The sequence below is a fragment of the Tinamus guttatus genome, unplaced genomic scaffold (assembly GCF_059628265.1).
Source record: "Tinamus guttatus ecotype Peru unplaced genomic scaffold, ASM5962826v1 Tinamus_guttatus_pri_ptg000323l, whole genome shotgun sequence".
In the NCBI taxonomy this organism is placed as follows: Eukaryota; Metazoa; Chordata; class Aves; order Tinamiformes; family Tinamidae; genus Tinamus; species Tinamus guttatus.
In genome coordinates, this window is record NW_028288857.1 from 1,931,076 (window position 1) to 1,948,943 (window position 17,868).

Consider the following 17,868-nt stretch of genomic DNA (forward strand, 5'->3'; position numbering starts at 1 on the left):
TAGACAACAAAAAGAATTTCTCCATTTTTATCATCTTTCTCTTAATTCGGGGCCATGCTATTAGCAATTCAGCATGGTGCACAAGTAACAAATACTATCGCATGCCTCAGATCTGGACAGCTGGTTCTCCAGATTTTGTACAGAACTGCTTTACAACCTGTTTGCTTGGCATACAGCATTTCCCTGCTAAATTATTCACTTTATTCTGTGGCCAAGAGCGTGGATGCTTGTGACATGTCAAATGAAATTCAATCACTACGTACAATGTAAACAAACTCGCTAGACTTGACTCTAGCAGGAATGGAGCTTTTGCTGATATGGTCATCTTCCCTCAGCCTATGGTTAGCACTCCGAAGGGAGGCCTCAATAAAGTGAAGGAAAGATCCGCATTAAATGGCATTGCGCTCTCTGCCCCTAGGGCAGTTTAGATCAATTTGGGGTGAGGATGAATGAGGCCCTGTCTGTGCAAAAGAATCAGAAAAGCAAAAGCCAGTTTGCTCATGAAAATCCACACTGAAGCAAAAGGGATCTCTTGACTAATCTTGGTGGGATTCGGGGCTGATAAGGATCACTTTCGTGGGCGAAAGGACATAACACATTTGTGAACAGGTACTTTTTTTTTTTTCTAATAAAGTATGCCTTGACTGGGGGCACTTTCATAGGTTTTGGGGTTGGACTTTGGATTTTTGAGTCTTTATGCTGCGAATACTAGCCGAGCCCATTGCCTCTGTGTGGGAAGCTTTTCTGACTTTTCAGTCAGATTGAAAGCAGGCCCCCCTCGTTGCCATGCACGAGTCAGGCAGAGCCGTGGGTACCAGACCATCACATCCTTTCAGGATGAATGTCCTTTTCAAGCGTGGCTACTCCGCCTCAGCTGCGCTACAAAATAGCTGTCTTGCTCCTAATTGATAGTCACACATACATAGATCTAAAGATCCTGCTGGCCTTTTATGCTAGCACACCTCAACGATTTTTATTTTTGTTTTAAATTATAACAAGTCTATTCTGTTCTTTTTCATTCTATGCAAGACTGCCAGATGATGCAAATTTAACAGCAAATCTTTCCTAACATTAGACTTATGTCTCTGCTAGAATAAATAAGATTCACAGAAGTCATCACAGAGACAGTAATTAGCATGAGGCTCTGAAGCAGAATGTCCACTGCTCCAAATTCCTTCTCTGCTTCTGTTTCAAGGAAGCATTCCCTATAGGAAGCTGTGCCGTTTCTGCTGCTCACTTCATTGTTATACCCATGACGCGTGAATATACTATAAAACTATTTCCTTTTCTGATGTGATGAAGAACAAATTTTAACAACTCCTTCATCTATTTTCCCCTTATATTGCTAATATTGTTGAGAACTAATTCTTTCTCTATGTTGTCATAAAATATACAGGGACGTTTGGAGCACGCACTAAATGAGAGCTACACTTTTCTGCTTATGGGAAAACATAGCTGTTCTTTAGCCCCAAAGCACTGCCTGTTTCTAGACAGAATTGATAGCACATAATTAATTTTAGTCTTTCACTGAAGCAATGTTTATTTCCATTTGATGTTCAATAGCAAGTACTTATACACTATTCAAACTGGAAGTATGCACAGGACTGCTGTTAGATTATCACGTTAATAGTGCATGTTAAGCACTATTAAGTTTCCTGCTTTCAGATGTTGGAGTTGTAGCTTGAACAGGGAAGTATCACATAGTTGTGTGGTTTGGAGTAAGAGGAAGATGGATCTGAAAAAAGGAATCACATTTGAAAATAAATCACAGCTGAAAAATGATCCGGGAAGCATAAATAAATACTTAAGAATCAATACTTCTCAGCACATTATTTGTGCAGATCAGGATTTCTTACTCAGCCAGCCGTGATGTACCCATCTAAAGCTAGCGGTTAGTTTCTTGCACTTTCAATAATCAAATACTGTTGAAATTAAACTGGGGCAGAATTAGCAGTCCATGCTGGCTGCTTTAGTTATCATTTCTGTTCAGATCTGCGTTAGCACTGTCTAGGGAACACAAACAGAACACCTGTAATTATTACAGCAAATTACTGAACTGACCCTGCTGGATACAAAAATGGAGCAAAAGCTGGCTCGCTAATTAATTTCCTCAAGTGCTTTTGTAACTTGTGCATGTAGCATGACACAGGCCAGATAAAGAAAAGGCAGGAGCAGGAGAGACTCAGTGCAGTGAATGATAGGTGATGTGCTGTTAATAACGTGAGTGTAGGGATTCTGCAAGTGCTGGGTCTGAGGAATACTGCGATTATTAAGTACCAGGGGAGGAACTGAAACAGGGAGCTGCCCAAGTGGCTGCTAAAGATGGTTTATACTTGCAGCAGCCCTGCATTTGGCAAAGATTCCTAGTGTTTTGTCAAACTGCCTGGCTGCATCGGTTAATTGCTTGTTAGAAAGTCAAATCATAGTGCTTAAAGAGCATAGTTCACTTGTTAATTTGATTTTCGAATAGTTTAGGAGAACCCAGTTGTGTTGGGGTAGCAGAAGAACAAGCTTCCAACATAACTTGCGGCGTGCTCTTCTGCCAAAGGCAAAGATAATCAGGGTGTTGCCACTGTGATTGATATAAAGTGACATGGAGTTTGAGGGGAAAGATGAAGAGGAAATTCAGCATAGCAGAGTGATAGCAGAATAATCGATGCTGCTTGCTGCAGAATAAGAATAGTCTTTGCACGTGCATTAAAAAGGAGGACATTCTGTCAATGCTGGGTGCTGCATGTGTGAAGGAGGTAGTAAGTCTCACTTGAAATAAATAGAAGTGACTGGTGTGGTGCCATTAGCATCGGTGTTTTCTCAACAAACCGAGAAAAAAATGGGTGAGAGGAAGTCCCAAACTTGATCTCATGATCTACCCAACCGTGCTTGTGCGAGTGGTATCCCGTGGTCAGCTCTGAGCCCAGCTATGAGAGGAATCCCTGCAGCACAGGGACAAGAGTTTGCCTTCCCTCCCGGAATCACTAGGCTGTTGCACCTCTGCAAATCTCCTCTTTGTGAAGGATGTGGGCTCCACACCCCTAATTTTTAGTGTTCTTTCCCCAGTTGAAGCATCAGTGATAGCTAATAGAAAGCTCACATTGCTCCTGGAAAAATCCTACATCTCTGCAATCCGCAAGAAATAAAGTGCAGCAGGAATCACACTAGGTGGATGACATGTTCTAGCAGAGCTGTGTCCTTGGAGAAGTGGTCTGGTGATTATCAAATGACTATAGCTGAGTGTCTTTTCAAATCAGGTAATTTGAAATTAACCCTCCTTTTTTATCTGGTTAATGCAGTCCGTTGTTCTGAATATGTGGCTCAGGTTGCTATCCGATCCTTAAAAAGTAGCATTTCCCAGAGTGCCTCTTCATCAGTTTAATGTAATTTGAGACCCTTTCATTCTTGAACAGTACAATTGCAATGAGATTTAGGAGGCAGAGTGGTTAAAATGAGTTTCCATTGCTCCAAAAAATGATATGGTAGATAAGTTAGGGGAACTTCTCAAAAGAGGAAAAAAAGTAGCAGACTTGGAAGTTGATGGTAGTCCATACTGAAAGGCTGTTTGCTGGCGAAAGCGAGCATGGACTTCAGCTGCTTCAAGCTGCAGTCTCTTTGCTTTCTGATGATGTGCTGGATGTAACAGGAAAGGGTCCCAGGTCAAGTGTTGCTTGATGAAAATGGGTTGGAGAAAAAAAACAGAGTCAGAGCTTGCCCTGTTCAACTCTGTGAGACTCACCCTGCCTGCCAGGTGAATAGGCAGCCCAGCTGTTATTCAAAGGGCAATAAGACGTGTGATTTAGGTTTTTCAGGTCTCTGCTTTTTGTACTCTAATAATAGAAATCATTAGGAATCCATGAAATATTCCATTTATGGCAGTAAATTTAGAGGACTGTGATGTTATGTGCTGTTATGGGTCTGGATCATGATTTCTGCCAAGCAGAGTCCTGTTCTGGCTGAGTGAATTGGCATTAACTCCACCAGCCCAATCATTATCCGTCAGGGCTGTTGCATGAGGCAACAGGGTGGGTAGGCAAGCGAACAGAAGTCTGCCTCTCATCTGGGACTGAATTCAGGAGCAATATTCACACTTTTGCTTGGGTAACTGCAAAGTCTTTCAGCTAATTTGGCCTTTCTAATTTGCTCCTTTCAGAGCAGACTTGGATGCCCATACTAAATTCCAGTTTACTCTGCTAATAACCCAGCTGAGTCAGTGAAACAAGTTGTAAAGCACTACTAAATAGGCATATAGCAGAGCTTTACCACTTGTGTTCATGGCATGATCCTACAAAAATACCAAATCTCCCCTTTATGGGCCAGTCTCTACTCTAGGCTGTAATTGTTTTAATGTCTTCCGAATATTTTTTCTTTCCAGCTTTAATTGTTCTGAGCTTTAACTTTTTCTTCAATACAAGGAAACAAGAATCCCAACTAACAACGTCCAGAATTATCACTTACCAGTAAGTGTGGTTCTCTTCTGTCACGCAGGTTAGCTCCAATCTGTCACTGCAGTCTTCCCTTGGAACTTGAGCAAATCTCAGTCTTTGCCTCCCATCCTCTCCAGACACGTTTGCAGCTTGACAGCCAAAAATGGGGGAGCTTTCAACATAATTCACTGCCTTGAGTTCCGAACACTGCTTGTACAAATTGCACGTTCATTATGTACAATAAAGCAATTTATATCCACTGTCAGTAGATACAATGCTTCGGTGCACGCTGTTTGGCTTGATGTATTTGATAGCTCGAAATTTGCTGCCTTCCAAATGTATAAGTGCTTTTCCCGCTGCATGTTACTGGAGCCTCTAAGCACTTGCCTGCTTATCTTGCAGGATGAAGTAGGACCATTTTAAATTCTGAGTTTATCCATGTTAATCTGGATAGAATGTGACATTTTGTTGTAATTAAGAGAGAAGATGGTATCCAGGAGAAAAGTAAAGCAACTATAAATAGGCAAGAGTAAGCAGTAATTTTATCTTTAAATAAAATGAAAGCATAAATAAACTAATTTGTTTGTCTTGCTGGTTAAGCTCAGACCACTGTTTCTTTAAGATTTATTGTCAGAAATAATAAATGTATGCACTTTTTCTATGCTGAAACATTGGCAAGGTACAGTTATATTATGACTTACATTACAAATTCAAGACCAAAGCCTGCAATATGTACTCAAAATTAGAAATTGAGGAAAGACATCACATATACAGCTAAGAAATTGTAGAGCTTATTATGTCCATTTAGTAACTCTGCACAGAAAATCCCTGTCATTAGGACATTAGGACCTCTGACGAAAGAAGAGACCGGAGCCCGTGGCATTTTTTTCTTCTCCAGGCTTTTCCAGGCATTTTGGGGGGATAACTGTCTGACTGTGTGTTTTAAGACATCAACCAGTCACTATAACTGCGGATGTAAACAGGAAAACTTTGGATGTTTGACTGTGTGGAGATATAAAAGAAGGGCACAATTAAGCACTGTGTCCAGAGTAAGAAACTGCCCTCCAAAAACTGTGGAGAAACAAGCTGATCTGTACAGCGAAAGAACAGTTAGTGGGTATGTGAGAGACGCTTGGAATTATCCCTATTTTAAGTCTGAATCCTCAAGTAACTGTAAATCATCATGTAGGAAGTGACTTTACTCATGTGTAAACACCACATATGTGTTCAAATTCTTCCTTCCTTTAATTTCCAACTATCTAGGAAAACTTCAAAAATTGTCTGTATGACTTCAAATCTCGATGTGAGCAAAACTTTGTGAGATCATCTCATACATCGATTTTGCAGCTTCTTTATTCAAGTGAATGATGTGCCCAGAATAATAAAATATGGTATGATGGGTGTCAGGAGCAGTGTGTGGACTGCTTAGCTCAGCCAAAATGATTATTCAGTAAGAATTTAAATAAGTGAACATGCACATAACCCACCTGAATTGTAGAGTGAGGTGAGCTGCTGAGGTCTGCGGCTTCACTTTCAATTGATTTCAGATAGATGCTTGGGGCTCATTATGTAGCCAGTTCAAAGAAGAGGACACCATGGTGCCATAGTTCTTGTCCCTTAGAAGTGAATTACACAAAGAGATAGTTTCATGCAGTTTCATTTAAGAAATTGTTAGCCAAATCTGAAGCTGTTAGGGATTGTTTCTGTTCTGGTGCTTTAGGTCTGCTGACCTAGGTCTGTTGTATTTCCTTGTTTTCAAAAGGTCTCCCACAAATCACCTGAGAAGGTACTTTGGGGATGTATCCTTGGGAATCTGAACAAAGATTTCTGAGGTATCTTGTGTGTGGAAGGACTCTAAGGCCTTCCCATCAAATATGCATAGGTGCGTATTGGCCAAAACACCCTGGAAATGAGATCATCTGCTGAGATGGGAATGAGGCATGAAAAATTCTGAACAGGGCATCCATCTAATTCCACCATCTGATTCTGGGTCTGTTACAGAAGTGATCTTAATCCTCTGAAAGGGATATCTGGAAACAGTAACAGTCTGCTAGGTTCTTCCTTCCTGCTTGTTTGAGCTGACCAGCACAGCAGATGCACAGGTCCCTTACACCTTTTCTGGATGCCAGTGACACTGGCGATGTCCATCAAAAATACCATTCAAGAGAAACATTTGCTAGATCTGGCTGCCAGCACGAGCAACATCATCCCATGTGGGATGTTTGTCTTTGCCTCTCCTGCGCTAAGAAAATCATCTGGGAGTCATAGAGGAGCTGATAACTAGCAGTGAAAGACTTGCAGCAGATGCTAAATATTGCAACACTGTTAAATATGGCAATTGCTAACTAATTTCTTACTGTGAGTTCCGAACCTCTAAAAAGTTTATTTATTTATCCATTATTGAGGAGTCCTTACTCTAATTTTAAGGGGTTGGACAGAGTAAGTTCATGAGTGAGTATATAATGTGGTTAATAAACTTTCCATGCTTGCCCTTAGCCTGTAGTATCCTGAGTTTATTGCTAATTAACCCTGTCACTTGTTTATATGATGATTTTTATCACATGTCCAGACCTCGTAAAAGTGCGACTCGGTGAGAGGCTTTCCATTCCACATGGCTGTGTGCTGCGAGACCGACGAATATTGCAGTGAACTAAACCAGGAGGCCAAAGCTGGTTCTTAACATTTGCCTGCAGAGTCCAAGTGAAGGGAGCGCGCTGTGCAAATCCAAAGCCCCAGGCCTGGAAGCGACAATTAATTAGCAGATCACTGCATCCATATCACCACTTCCTTGGAGACAAATTGTGCCCGCTGCCAACTGCTGGGTCCTGACCAAGCCCGAGGCAACATTTGACCGCAAGCGGATGAGCAGGAGCTTCCTAGATGACCTTTCCAGCTGGTGAGTGCCTTTGATCCTAAGGAAAGGCACAAAGTGATGCATCACTGTTGAGGTAACTAATTTTAGCAGCTGCATCTGTTTAATTGCGACTCTCAGCAGAGCATGAGTGCAGAGGGAGCCTGGAGGAAAGTAAGAGATCACTCAGCTATAAATTACAAATGTTTTGAGGCTTTGCTCTCCTCTGGATAAATCCTCCCAGGAACTGCAAACGATTTGTGTTCCTGCCACTCCTGGCAGGCCTCCTGCACTTGGATAGGAAGTTTTGTCCACTGCAAGATATTGAGTGGCATAGGGACATGAAATTTAACAAAAAATAGTAGTAAGTATGCAAGAGATGTATTAAATAGATGGCATTTGCTCTAATGACATTATCTGCTGTCCGAAGCTACTGGAGAGACCTGGACATGCTAAGCTCAACGTGATGGTTGGCGGAGGTCTCTTAAGTGCTTCCTAAAATATTCTCGTAGTGTCCAGACCCTAAGCTGTATATGAAATTCCATGCACAGAGGAGTTGGAGTATCAGTTCCTCTCTGCTTATGTGTCATTATCTGGTATCTTTTTAGTAGTCCTGGATGCCACAGATATTTTGGATACAGCACATGGTAAAAAGGCAATACTACATTTACTTGTAATACTTACTTGTAGCATTGCATGTAAAATATAAAAAGCAAGCTGATGTAGATAGATACATATTAGGAATTGGCTCTGAATTAATCAACTTTCTTATATTAAAAATGAACATTATTTCATTACTGCACCAAATGTACCTTTATCTTCTTCCTTGTTCTCTTGAAGAATATGTTCCTGCTGCCTAATCAAGAGCTGTGTATAAACTATTCCATCAATGTGTCTCTGTGTCTGCATTATAATGCAATATTCATTCTTTCACTAAGTGTTTACTTATGGTAGATATATTGTTTCTGCATTTAGGGCCAGAACGTCAAAAGCTAAGATGTGAACATACATCTAATTTGGATTAGATTTACTGACTGTTATGGAAAAAATAAAAAGAAGAATAAGGAGGCATTGCTTATACCTTGGGGCAATTTGATCTCAAATTTTGGATCCAAACCTCCAACTGTTATTCTCTTCTCAAAGGAAGCAAAGGTTGGCAGCAGCCGCCGTTACGTGCAAGTCACAATATCCTTCATAGAAGGGTTGTTAGCAGAACACAGTGTGTCTTCCTGGTCTGATGGTTCTTATGGAAGATGGATCGTAAAGCAGATGAGCCTGTGAGCAGAATCTTTATACTGTGCATTCAATTTTGAAATAAATATTGAAGCTATGTCAACAGTTTTATTTTAAAAATACATAAATAAGCATTATTCAGGGCATTTCTTTTCTTCGTCAGTGGTTTGCTGAATAGCTCTTCACACTTGGCAGCAGTTGATGTTTCAGCCCTTTCCAGTTGTGTCAAACACTAGCCCCTAGTGCAACAAAAGTTGCCTGATTTATAGAAAACATTCATCACTATTAGTGTTGAAGTGTCAAAGACTGAACAGCACAGATCAGCATGAGCCTAATGCTTCCTCCTTCCTGATATTCCATAACACGCAGCTGGTGAAAGCCACGTTCCTCGGGGAGATGTGGACAATTAAATGTTGCAGCTGAGAAAGACCTACCAAGATGGCAAGCGGGAAACCAGCTTTTGAGAACCTACAATTCGTAAATTCTTTCCTGAAAAAGAAGCAAAGGATTTTGTCCTACTTTTATAGAGATTAGTTTTTGTTTAATCTTTCAGTCTTCTGGCATACTGAATCACAGACTACTCTAATAACAACATACTACTTAATCCTTATGAAACATGTAGCGATAATTCCGCCTAAGAAACAATTCATGCCAGCTGAAAGCTTACATTAAACATTTCTGATGTTACAGAAGAGAATGTATTTTTTTAGTGAACTCTCTAATTGAAGTGTTCTTAATTATTTGGGGCATCCTTATCATTGATGGTCATTTTTTAACTGAGATTCCTTTTATGTTCTCTTAGAGCAGACTAGTGATATGAGAAGTTTTCCAGTTCATCAGTAAATGAGGAAACCAAACCTGTTATTTTCAGGTGTTATTTATGTCTGAAGATCTTATGCAGTTTCACATAAATCAACAATTTTTAATTGTCTTTGGAAGAAAAAACAGCCTTTTGGTAAAAAAGAAAAAATAACAATTTATATAGAAAAAAATATGCAAACCATTAGGTATTAATGTATTTTGAGGATTTTTTTTTTTAAATAGGAAATGAGAGAAAATGACATACTGCTAGCTTAGTTACAAAGGAGAAGGGGAGCAGAGGCACGTTCTGACATGGCTACATTGGCCAGGTCACGCGTCAGGTCTGTTCTTACAGTGGGTATCTTATCGTGAACCCCCGTAGCTGACTTTCTTCCTATCCTTTTGCTATAAAGCACTGCTGTACTTGCAAGCAGCAGTGAGCTGTCTTGTCTTAGATTTAGGTTCAGTCATTTCAGGTGCCAGATATGAAGGAAAAGCCTGGAGACTAGAGTTAAGGATGAAAATCCCATCTGGGACCTCCCCACCCAGTGGGAGCACATTTGTAGGAGCCTGTCAGGGAGACACGGTTCAGTAAAAAACGCCGGATTTGAGAGTAAGTATTTTAAGAATTATATGCTGTACTGCAGGTAGCACTGAATACAACCAAGTGTGAGAATAAACCAAGTCAAAACTGTGCCAAATAGCAGTTAATTAAATTTAATGTAATATAAATACATGATCAATTTTTAAAACATGGCGTTTATATATCTTTGTCAATATAAGGAGATGAGTTCACTTCCAATATTTCCCATTTTCCCATTGATGTTACATTACTAAGTTGAATTCTCCTTTGGTTTTGAGTCACGTGGCTTGCTTTGCATTTAATTTAAGCAGAGATTTATCTGCAGAGAAAAGGCTGAGGCTCACCTGCTTGTAGGGTCAAAGCAACAATGTGGTTTTTATGTATCATTCCCATTCTCCCCATCTGGCCTTACAAGCTTCAGAGTGGTAGGAATTAATTTGTTTCCTTTCTCTGCGCTTGCACACATGGTATTTAGATTTGTAAATGACAAAATGCAAATCCGTTTTTATTGGGTAATTTAGCCTACTTGCTCTAATACCTTAAAAAAAGTAATTTGTTTCCCCACTCTGCCAGTAGTGCTTGAGCCCCCATTGCACATCAGTAATCAGGTCTGTTTGGTTCTTTCCATGTGAATTCTTTCAGAATGAGGAGCAATTGCAGAACGAGACTTTTCTGTGATTGATGCCTTTGAATTGTGTGTGAGAGGAGCCAGCGTAAGGGTCTGTGATAAAAACACCAGCCCTTTTAATACAAAAAATACCTGGCAAAAATACCTAAAAGTACATTTCAAGAAAGGTGCATCACGCAGCATCCTTTTGCTGCACTATATCCTGGAAAGCTTGTGTCATTTGTGCCTCTGAGGACATTATCTCCCACATAAAAATATTTTTTTGGATGAGAAGCAGCTATAGCTTTTGTCTTCCTTGTCTTTATTGTAGTTGTTTGCAAGACCCAACAAAGAGTCACAGACCTGGTTGAGTGAGAAAATTGCTGTGTTAATTATTCAGGCTGGGGGATGAGGGGCAGCTGGGGATCATTATAAATTGCTGGGAACAGCAGCACTAGAGGCCTCATGGAAAGTTCAAACATTGGGGCTGAGCAGCCAGCTTGTGGTAGAGAGCAGGAAAATATTTTCCTTTGTATAGAGAGCTCAGGTTGGAGGGAATATGAGGGACTTCTCTCTCTAAATTTTTAAATTTAGAGCTACCTGCTCCTGTATTATTCATTGGTACAAAGGCTTTGTTTGTCCCTCCTGTGCACTGCAGGAAAACATTGTGTTCAGGTTCTGTGCAAAGCATCATCTTTGGAGATAAGCTGTGAGATTTAGTTAAGGTAGGACTTGAAAGTATTGGAGCTAGAAGAAGGTCCAGGATACTGAGACTTCCAATGTCCTTATTTTGCCATCAGACCAGAACGCAGGTACCTCCAAATCCTATTTATGGGGTTTGCTTCTGTGAAGTGTTATGGGTTGAGTAACCTGCCTAATGCTGCTCACATGAGATACTGTCAGGTAGCTGCTGTACTCTGGGCCCAAGCCATGCTTTTGGCAAGGGAAAATGTGAGCTTTTTAATTTTTTTTTTCTAAGTTGTATCAACTGATTTACCCTAAGCTCAGCCCTATGTGCACTGCTGAAGACAAGCAGTGGAGGCAGTAGGTTTCCCTGTGGTTTGCTTTTAATATATCGAACAGTCATGTGTGACTGTGAATGTTCACGCTGACTCTTTAAATCTTTTCTTCCCTTAACACAGGAATGCACTACTGCCCCTGGCTAAACCTGAATGAAACTTAACATTAATTTGCAATGTTCTTGCCTTCATGCTAAGCTGCCCAACATATTTCACTGATAATTGCACAATCCTCAGTACCTTGAGGCAATGCAGTTCCTGTAAAGTCTCAAGCCTAGTGAAAAATGTCTGTAGTCAGGAATGAGCGCAGTGGGCTGCTGAGCTTAGAAATGTTTCTGTTACTTTGTCATGTCAAATATTTTTTTTTTCACTCTTCTAGCTCTGTGTTGCTTTAGTGGGACAATGGGCAGTGATGGGTCTGTATAGCTCAGATGAAAGGAGTTTGAGAGAGGGGATAATAGGGAGACAAAAAGTATAACAAAAATCTATAGGTGACTCTGAGGGCAGATGGAGCAAAACTGAGCATTTGGAGTGAAAAAGGAAGCAGTTGGCACCTGAGGAAGAACTCGGAGTAGCTTAGGTTGTACTTGCTAAGCTGCAAATGACCGTAGCACTGCCTGGCCTGTAGAAGGGGTCTGATAACTTCTGTTGGGCCTGGTGTTAACTGAGTTGCATAAGGGGGTAGGTGCACACTGAGAGCAAGGGAAAGAGGGGAATAGAGGAGATCGAGGAGGCTGCTGTCATCTAAACATAGCCATAAAGCTGCCATCAAGATCATTAGTGAGCACGTTTTGTAATGAAAACTTTTAGCAGGATTTTTGGAGAGGCTGGAGTGGTTCCTTCGGAGTGTGTGTGTCAGGGTTGAACCTGGCTGCGCTGCCACTGCTGGTGTGTGGAGCAGGGAGAAGCAAGGAACAGCCCTGCTTAGCTATAAATTCCTGTAGCTTTGGCAGGAGGGGACAAACCCAGGGAGCTGTTGGATTAACTGCTCCTCTGCCTTGCTAAATAGAGCAGGTCCCACTAGATGGCTCTCAAGCAGGAGGAGTTAGGGCCTCCGGGACCTTCCCAAAGGGTCTTCTCCTTGTGGGTTTTGAGGAAGGGTCTTCCCTGTCAGAAAGTTTGGGAGGTGGAGGTGGGAGCAAGAGGATTCATCATGTGAAGGGTGTTGGTGTGATGGGGATTGTAGCTTTTAATTGAAAATGAACCAGGTGTTTTGTCCTGAGAAGCATGGCTCAGAAGCAGGTGCTCGTGATCTGCTATGGGGCTTCATGGGTGTCTCTAGAAGCCACCACCAGCAGACAGTGTAGTTTGTGTTATAGAAGTTCCCAGGTATCACACCTGAACTGACCTTGTAAACACTCAAGTGTCTGTTAACCACAGGTGGTAGCGAAAGGATGATTATTCTTTCTTTTTTGTTTCTGACTGAATCTGTTTTACATTTCAGAATACTGTGATGAAGCATGAGATTGAAGCAAAGGTATTGTTGCAGCAACATAAGAGGGCTTGCAGCCTTGTTCTCAACTGGGGTAAGTCAAATGAAGTCTGTGGATTTTAAGAGTGATGCTGGTTCACGCTGCGTTTAGACTGTTTTCCCTTTTTTTCTTCTTCTTCTTTTTTTTTTTTTTTCTTGTGCCTTTTTTATATCCCATGCTGAGAACCAGAAGTGGGCATTGGGAAGTGTCTTCTGAGCAAACAGAGTCAGAATCTATATGACTTTAGTGTAGCAGAGAAAGCCTGAACAAATCACTGTTTTCTTAGTGAAAGTCAGCTCTAAAATGCACCTACTTTATCATGATATTCTGTTGCACTTTTTAGAGTATTCTGTACACTGAGTAACTCAAAGTCTCTAGGCTTCTGCAGAAGCCAGAGACACTTAGCAGCTCACAGGAGTTACCCAACAACCTGCAAAACCAGGTCCTTGACTTGCTGTTATTTCAATAAACTGTGATTAAAGACTGGCAAACCTATTATCCTGTCCTGCTGACATGTCTTGCTCTTCTGGGAGATAATTTGAAACTGATTTATCTTTTGTTGTGTTGTGCATCCTCCAACTGTTTTTGAAATATATTTCTGTGATATTATTTTTTTTAATGCCACTAATTAATAACTCAGGAAAGGATGCCAGGTTACAATTCTATTCAGAAACACAATTCAAAATTCTGACTCTTAGAACATTTCAGCATCCCTGAATTGCTTATGGCATAAATCTACTTAACCTTCAGCATCCCTTAGGTATCTTTGTGTCACAGTATGAAATTAGTTTAATTTGTTTAAGCATGCATACTAACATCTAAATGATCTGATAGCATTATCTTTATCAACTCTGGAAATGACTGTACTAAATCTGACTGACTGCAGACCGAACTGCCTGTGTGGGGCAGGAGTTAGACACAGCTGGGTTAATGACATTAATCAAACAGCAAATTTACTGATGGTGGGAAAGGCAGAGAAAGATTCCAAGCGAGCAGTGTTGCCTTTAACCTTGCTGGTTGGCAGGGCTGGTTGGCATTGGGAGTGGTAACAACAGAGACAGGAAATGTTTATGAGCAGAGCTGAAACAAAGGAGTAAATTTTTATTTTTTTCATTATTACCTGGGTTTGGGGTGATTTTGAGAGAATCTTACATGGCACGTTTGTTTGGCATTCCCTGATTTCTTAGCATTACGTGTGATCTTTTCTCCTCAGAACCTGTGATTAAAGCAGCAGCCTGTATAGTTTCACCCTCTTTCTTAAATGTGTCCTCTAAAAATATAGCAATTGTATTGCCCAAGTCTATGTGGGTTTTGTTTGTTTTTACTTTAATCACCAGTAGCTTTTTCTTCTCTCTGAAGTTTTGGAATTTCCTGGACTTTGTTGTCTTTGAGCTGAGAAGATTTTTCTGAAAATCTCAGAGGTGGAACAGCTCTAAGAGCAATTAGGAAACCTTCTGGGTCTCTGGCTTGTAATAAAGCATCAAGCTGCTGAATAGCACTGTAATTTGGAGGAGAAGTAGATCCTCAAGGCACAAAGTTTTAGTCATTGTTACTGGCTATGTTCTTCTGTGAAGTTATTTCAGGAAAGAAGGGATTTGGAAATGAAATAATAAGTAGAAAATTGCATTGTATATTTTAAGGCAGTATAAGACTCTTGTAAGACACTGCAAGACCTGCTCATTCAAGGACAGAAGAGCCATCCGTTCATTTTATCAGCATTCTCTGTTCCTGAGAGCATCTTTAGCCTTTGTCACACTCTGGCTGTAAGGTTATGAATTATAATAGGAATATTCTTTAATGTGCAGGCTTATTGCATAGCACATGAGCAACTCCCCACAGGGCATCCAGCCGTGGCGAGGCAAAGCCAACAGCAGCCCTGCAGCTCAGGAGATGCTTGGCCCAGCTCTTGTCTGTGTGGGGAGCAAAATCCACCTGGATGTGGAGGAAACTCATGCAGGAAATGTTGGCAAAAGATCCCGCTATTTATTTGATAATATCCAGAGTGCTGTGGGGTGCTTACCAAAGCACTCTGAGTGATTCACTGTCCTGCAAGGTCACTATAGATTTTAGCTCATCTGCTTTAAGTAGAAGAAAAATTGTCTACCATCCCGCTTATTTTTTTGCTGATAGTAGTCACAGTTTTCTGAAAGCCAATGAAAAGAAATAATTCAGCAGAAGTCGGGAGAAAACCTGGTGGCTGGTGCTTAGTGTCTATCTGACTAATACTTGGCTGAACACTAGAGCTGGCAAGTAGAAAATTTTAGAAGATGTTATGACTTTGTCATCTGTGTGTGGAGTTCTGTGCTAATACATGAAGTCCTAAAGCTTTTCTTTTCTTTCTTTTTTTTTTTTTAAACAAATAAAATTGCCATTTATGCAGCAATAGACCTTTTCATTTAAGATTTAAAATTTCAAGTGTTGTGTTTCAGGTTGATTGTATTTTATTACTTAGTTATGGTACTTATTACTGATGATATAACAGACTATAACTCTCAGGAAAAAAATATATATACCCAAAGGGTTTTTACAGTCCTGCTCTGTTAGCTCTGTGCTTCCTTTTTATAGCTGCTGTAGTTATAGCCAGAATCAAATATGGAGATAATGAAATCCAGGCTGGATTTGTCCCCTTGGCTCTTGCTGTGTCTGCACTAATATTCTGCTGAGGTGCTCCCTAAGCCTTCCTGCTAATGATCCAAACCTGTGGTTTTGGAGTCCCTTCCTGGGTCCTTGGTGCTATTCGGGAGACGAGTCTGTCTTATAATGAAGGAGCTTTGGGCTGAATTGTGTGCAGCTCCTCGTGAGCTTTGCACAGTGACCAGATAGTGGCACAGGAGCGAACAAGAGGCTTCGGGGAGGACACAGGTTCCCCTGGCAGTGAATGGTAAAAGTACAGGGCAGCAAGGGGAGCACTTCTAATTCTTTCTTTAGAGAAAGATAGTGCCCAGGGAAGTGGTGGAGCCCCATCTAACTCCAATAATCACTGCTACACGAGCCAAACAGCTCCCGTGGAGGAATTTACCACTTCCAGTGAGGTGTGCTGGAATATTTATCCAGCCTTTAGCCACGAAGAACCCAGACTCCGTTCAGGAAACTTGAGCACTCTCAGCCCTGTATCAGTTTGTATTTGAACATGGGGCTGACAAATTTCATTGCACTTGGGAGGTGAGAACTTTTTACAGCTCTTTCAGAGAATCTCTAGTACTTCTAATTTCCTTGACCTTCTAGGTTTTCTTCATTATTCATAGGTTACTACCATGCATAAAAATAATTTCCTGAACAAAAAAAATGGGTGGGGAAAATCTTTCATTAGGAATATAATTAGAGAAGACATGCAGAATATAATTTTTGTGAGCAGATATGCTTAATTGTTCATAATGACTAGGGAAAATGAATTAGCTTTACTGATTGGGTGTGTTTGAAATAACAGTGTTGGTGAACACAAGTTCTGAATAGTTCAGCCAACTTATGCATAAGTTATGCAGTACATTTAGGAGTAAATTGAGGAAAAATGCACAAAAATCATGTCCTATTCCCCCCAATAGGTGTATATGACTTAAGTAGTAAATCTAATATCTTTATGTATTAACCCTAGTGACAGGCTGCAAGCTTCAGGTTGTTGCAGCGAGCTGAAAATGTCCAGCAGATTTCAGGAGATCTCAAGGCAGGCTGAAGTGATAAATTACTGAGCCTATGAAAACATGAGAGTTCATTAGTCAAATAATACTGTGCCTCTCATGTAATGTTTTCTCCTCAGGAGCTGGTGAAAGTTAAAAAGGGGAAACAGCTGGAGGATAACTGGGAGGTACTGGAGCTGCAGGCTGCATTTGAAACGATCTGCAGGCTCCTTCAGGAAGCAGAGCTAGGTCAAACGAGGGGTCTGGCCTCGCAGCGCTTCCAGCATCGGGAAGGGTTTGCATTCAGTCTGAGATGAAAACCCTTTCCGTGTGCTTTGGCTCCCAGGCAGGCCAGGAATTGCTAGGGTGCTGAATATCATTTTCATTGGACTCTGTCACTCCTGAGCTGGCTTGCAGAGCAGGTTGGCCACCCCAAGAAGCAGCAGAGCTGGGTGTTTGGGGGGCCCTTCCCTATGCAATAGGGATGTTGCTGTATCCGAGTACCAGTCACGAGTCTCAAAGGCCAAAATGCATCGGCAAGAGCTGAGCGATATGGCTCCTGCTAGGATGAGGGATGCTCTTCCTTTGCTCCTTCTAGGATTTAGATTTGGGGGAGAAAAAAAAGGCTTTCAAGTAAGGAGGGCTGCATGCCAGGCACCTAAACTGCTCTTTTAATTAAGTCTGGTTCTGAAATGATATGTACTTGGCATCAACAATATCTGCTAATTGTGACTGCTTGTTCTGAATCTGTTACTCAGCTGAGTTACATGGGAACTAAATGTTCTTCTCAACATATTTTTCCCATTTTTAATAACAGAATGAATCATGAAGGATGATTTCTATGAAAGCTGGTGCAGCCCCAACCCAGCTATAGGAAGAGATTCGGTTAGAAATGGATAGATGTGTTGTGGTCCTGATTCAGCCAGAAGCAGAAACACTTCCCTGTTGAACATTGCAAACTTTGGTGTCATTTTGCTTCAGTGCTCCAGCACCTCCCTGCACTGGAAGGATTTGCACAGGCTTGGGTGCATGTTAAGCCCACGACCCCATCTGCATTGCAACACCCCTTGGGCATTAAGCTGTTACGAGTGCTCAGGCACAAAAGCTCTCCATCTTTCCAGCTATTTACATTTTTAGAGCAGTGTGGCTGGGCTAATTTTGTGCATGACCATGTTGAACTAATTCCTGAACTAGCAAGAAAGCTGTTAATTAAAAGAAAGCAAATCAATTATACTATTTAATTGTGTGCATTTTCAAAGGGTGTCAGTGC